Below are 5,449 nucleotides of genomic sequence, written 5' to 3'. Positions count from 1 at the left end.
TTTTTTCCGGGGCCATTTTTTCCGGGGCCATTCTTACCGTACACCCATCAAGACCCAGTACGATGTGCTACGGTGAATTACGGTTGACCACGAAATTTAGTACGGCGCCATTGCGGTTTTTAAAAATTAAAAATTCGTGCTCAATCGTAGCAAAAATCGTGAATGTGTGAAAGGGGCATTATGATGCTTGCCTTCCAATTTCAGGATTTTTTGGGGGGTGAAGTCGGGCACTCAATGGTTCACCGGATCCGAATCCTCTCCCTGGTTCTGGTTCTGGTGGGTAAAGCCGACCTCTAAGGACTCAATTGATAGGAAAGGTCCACCATGTGAGAGCGCTAGACGACGTGACGCCGTCTGTTGATTGTCGGTATAGCAGCCTGAACTGATCGTCATTTAAAACGATCCGTTGTGCGCCGCCGTCGTTGCGTTCTCCATATTCTCGCCGGCCGACGACCGTCGGGCGCAGTGAGTGGCCGGCTTAACATTTCCGTTAAGTTACAGGATTTTTTTCTCACAAAAATAAACTTGACCCCCCAAGTCTCAAATGTAGAGCATCGTGTGTCTATGGTTGTCTTGTGAAGTTCAAGTATTATGGCGATAAGGTGGAAATTAACTTAGAGTGGAGATAGGAATCAACCAAGCTTAGAATTAGAAGATAAGCTATAAAGAATCGTCAAAAAAGCAAAGGAAACAAACGTGTGAAACATGAGGGGCACCCAGTGAACGGATTTGTAAAGGTCTCTCACCAACTAAATAAAATATCTTATCGATTTTGATGTGATAAGTTCAAGCACTTTTCCGTCTTTGGCGCAATAGAGACGTATGATTATAATCATGCAAGAAATTGGATTATATTGGAAATAGTCTCATAATTATGTCCAATTAGGCATAGGCCGATAGAAATAAAATACATTGATGACGTATCAACCAATGATTACAATACCGGTTATACTATTCACATGCATCATCATTCTGTGGGTATAAAACGGTCGCTGGCTGTGTTCCCTTCTGAGAATGTTGCCGTCTGAGTAATAATCAGTGGCGTCTCTAAGATTAGCATCGGCGGATCAAGAGATGTCCGAAAGGGCAGGCTGAAATACTAGAGCATTTATTAACAGTGGAGAGGGGGGCGCCTCGGAGGTAGGCCTATGGTATGTTTTGATTAATTATTATGCTATGTTAAAGTAAGACTAAAAGGGATGTTGTATATCATAACGTATATAACATCTCTCTCTTGGTATAATTTAATATAAACGAACCTATATTTAGTTCCTAGGTTGTCGTGCAAGACCCCACGCGGTCTTTCATAATAGTTAGTTTTGACATTGTGCTTTTAAAATACTGCAGTACATCGATCAAACTTCGTTAGGTCATGTTAATTTTATTGGGGAAAGCAAATCCACATGCATGAGTATTAGGTCTCACTTCATACAGTTGGTATGACAATTCTAAGAAGAGGCTCTCGACAAACATGGAGGAATTAGTTGTTGCGAAAACAGTCTGCGCATGCGTCTGAATAAGTAGTCATTAGTGCTAGCGAGATGTTGACTGACGTAGAGGTTTAATAGTTATGATCAATTTATAATTAGTATGTTTTTTATAGATTGTACCGTATTTTTGTTCACTTATTTATTCTTATGGCTATAAATGTATGAATTTGAGAAATATGAAGAAGTAAAACAATACAGGTAATTCTATAAACATATTATCAATCTAGAGAGCCGTGGGAAGTGTTGATTTACTTCCTACCGAGCTCTCAATTGAGTACCTCACCATTAAAGCTATATCATTAATATTATTATTCCTGTTACGGGATGGGGCACCTTCGGGACCAGCAAGGTGTTTTCCATAACGAAAATGTTAGTAAATAAAAGTTGTTGGTACGTAGTCATATGCCTATTACTTTGAAATCATGATGTATTCTACTTTTTTTTATTGACTTATCTACTTTTTTTTATTGACTTAAATAACGTAACGAACAGTGTAGAATACATGTACTCTATGGCACAACATATCAATATAAGTAGGCCTAACCAAACTTTACTAGAACTTGAGTATTTGAAATTGAATAAATGCGGATGCGTTATGGAGCAGTCATACTGTACTACAATCAATATGGTGGCCTAAAAAAATGACAAAATTAAAAACAATTGGTTTAGGATACAGTGTGATTGTGGAATAGAACGGTATTCAGGGACGGATTTAGTGGGCCCCTCTATGGGTAGTGTTGTGTCTCGATTTCCCCTTCCATTTTTTGTTGACATCTCTATTGGGTGCTCATCTCGGTGTAACCACTAATCAATAAGCCTTAATAATGGTATCGCATTGTTCATAAGATCGACAATGGCGTATGTTCGTCGCGGTCGTCGGTAGGTCACCATTACGGTTAACATCTGTATTCCCAATTTCAGTTAAGCCGGGCACTCACTGCGCTGGCCCGACCATCGTCGGCCGACGCGATTCTACGGAGAACGATCGTTCAGACAGCCACCGAAAATCAACAGGCGGCATGATGTGGCGTCGTCTATCGCTCTCAGGGAGCGAAGTTAAATTCGTCGTACGACGCAGTGAGTGTCCTGCATTATACTTATTGGTAGGCAGTTTATTAATAATGTCCGTCGGTTGGTCATTCCATCAGTCGGTTGGTCTGTCGGTCTGTCTTATATATCTTACATTGGCGGATCTGGAGGGGTCAGGGGTCAAAAATATATATATATATAAAATTCTAGGCCTACTTTCTGAAATTTTTTTGGTTACAATGGGAAAATCAGAAGTCGGGAAAGCTTCCGCAATCTAGGAAGAGGGGTAAACCTTGAATTTGAAGAAATTATGTAATTAAAAGACATTTCAGAAGTGGGAAAGCTCATTTTCCGCCAGCTATGAATCAAAATTTTCCCACGGAGAACCCGGACCCCCTTTCTCTTTGGGGTTCATCGATTCATTGAATCGTTTTCAAGAGGGGAACCTAAACTTTTATTATTTATTTTCCGCCATCTAGGAACAAAAATGTTCCTAACCCCGTCCTCTTTGGTGCTCATCAATTTATAGAAAAAAGAATAGGCCTACGTATGCAACTATTCTTTTTTTTTTTTTAATGTATATACACAAATAGGCCTATTTATTGTAATAACAATGAGAAAGTTTACCTGACCATTTTCAAGAGGGAAGAAAAATAAAATTAAAAATCATTAAAATACACCTCAGAAGTCGGGAAAGCTCATTTCCCGCCATCTAGGAATCAAAATTTTCCCGGGGAGGACACCCGACCCCCTTTCTTTGGGGTTTATCGATTCATGGAAAAAAGAACACGTATGCAACTACTGTACTCATTTTTTTCTGCATAGGCCTATACCGGTACACACATGATAGAATGAGAGAATTTACCTGACCGCTTCAAGTTTCAAGAGGGGATAAAACATTAGAAATGCCTTTCATTGGTACCTTGGTAATAGCCCTTCCTCAGAGCAAAATATAAAATATGTAGCCATATAAAATACATATATGATAAAATGATGGTGGTGGAGTGGTTTGGTGTTCACATTGACAGCAAGAGGTCACAGGTTCGATTCCCGTCGGAGGTAATTTATCTCATAATTTATTTATAGAACAATATTCATTGAGGAATACTGTGCTATGGCAAACAACAAACAGGCATCAAACAGATTAAAAGATTAAATCGAAACAATGTCACGTGATGATTTTTCGAAGAAATGTAGTAGGCCTACTGTTGATGATAATTTAAAGACGTAATAGTTTAAAACTGGTAACCTCGATTATAATATCTTCCCCTTTGATAACAAACAAATTTATACTATATCCTACATTAGCTGGCGATAGTAGTTACATTAGCTATGATGCAATTATGTTGGTGTTTCTACATTAGCGCGGAGTTTCACTACATAAGCTGTGGAGTGTGCTACATTTTGTTACTAAATTACCAGTTTTACACATTAGCGGTTGTGAACAAGGCATGGATAATTTGTAATCCGTTAATATATCAAAAGCTATTACTGACTATCACAAAAAAGAAATGATAACATTACCTATACAAGGACATCGTGTACAAATTCACATTATTCCGTAAATATAAATGAGCTAGAACAGATGAAAACGCCAAATTAAAATATTGTACATGAGGAATGAAGTTCGAAATTGTGTAATTTACTACATCATTAAAATTAGATGTACTTACATGTCTTGTTTAAGGCCTGAAAGAAGTCCGATTTTGAATAACAGAATAAATAACAAAATAAATATGAGTATACCAGTTGTAATCTGGAGCCCAATTGGACTTGTACAGCATATCTAGCTTGTGTCACCATTCATTAACGTGACTTTTATCGTATAGAGTTCATTATAAGGATAAAGCTATACCGCTATTAGCACCATTATTATTCCATGTAATTTTTAATAGAAAAGCCTCGCTTGAATTCACACACATCGGTTTCATCTGCCAACACGGTTGGACTGACCAGTCATCAGGCCTACTACAAATTTTTATGAGGGATCTTCTTGTCAAGAAAATTTAGTGATATTATAACAAGTTCAGACGTCTCCAATTAGGTCTTACTGAATATTTATTACATTTGTAGTTTGTCAATTTTGCTGTTACTCCGTCTATGCTATATAAAATTACAATGACCTATTATAGTAGTACCAGCCTATACTGTTTGTTAGCAACCATGTAGCATCATCGTACGAGTACTTGCGTAAATCTGTACAGCTTTAATAAGTAGTTATATAATCGATAAGTGCAGTTTTACTTATGTGCCATTTTAATCAAATTAGTGATAACCTCTAATAACCGGTGTTTATTGGTTAAATTAAAGTAATTATATTTCTGTATGATTACCTTAAAACAACAATGTTGTGGGAAATAATGGCTTCGTATACAAATTTGATAAGCAACAGCTAAAAAGTAAACTAGATTACATTATGATGTAGTAATATGGAACTCGCCTCAGATCGAATTGTTTGGTATAATTCGTTCAGGACGTAAAGTTTCAAATAAAATCATCAAACATTTATTTCACCATGACCAAATATACACAAAAAACAAGGCATAGATGAGGATCAACTTAAAAGTCGAGTTTGTTTAATATAGTGATCTATTATATATATATTATCGCACAAATGATACTGATTGATTGATTGATTTATTTATTTTCCACATAATGAACAAAAACAAACATATACATGATCAAACATATTCAAAAAATCTATGTGGAGGGAGACCACAATAAGTTTAAGAAAAACTTTAAGATGTGGCCACCATTAAAATAAAAATAAAATACAAAAACTGAAAAATAAACAGGTAGTCTGGTTTCTATTTTAATACATAAGTTAGAAGGCTTAATTACCATACATCGAGACCAGATATCGTTTGATATTAAGTTTAAAAGAAGAAAAACTGGGTAAAGATTTAAAAAAGGGGTCAAGGGAATTCCAT

General features: G+C 36.6%; 1 long non-coding RNA gene across 1 annotated transcript in view; it reads right to left on the bottom strand.

Moving 5' to 3' along the window:
- LOC117105806 overlaps positions 1-4,449 on the bottom strand; it is an 11,090-nt gene extending 6,641 nt beyond the window's left edge. Inside the window, exons 1-2 of the long non-coding RNA XR_004444947.1 lie at positions 4,193-4,449; positions 4,044-4,095 (exon numbers count right to left, since the gene is read on the bottom strand). This is a non-coding gene — a long non-coding RNA (uncharacterized LOC117105806). The remainder of the gene's footprint in view (positions 1-4,043; positions 4,096-4,192) is intronic.
- Positions 4,450-5,449: the final 1,000 nt, after the last annotated feature.

The sequence above is a fragment of the Anneissia japonica genome, unplaced genomic scaffold (assembly GCF_011630105.1).
Source record: "Anneissia japonica isolate Jap-2015-1 unplaced genomic scaffold, ASM1163010v1 scaffold287754_len4335492_cov202, whole genome shotgun sequence".
Lineage (NCBI taxonomy): Eukaryota > Metazoa > Echinodermata > Crinoidea > Comatulida > Comatulidae > Anneissia > Anneissia japonica.
Note: the sequence above shows the minus strand (reverse complement) of the source record. Positions and strands in the feature narration are given on the sequence as shown.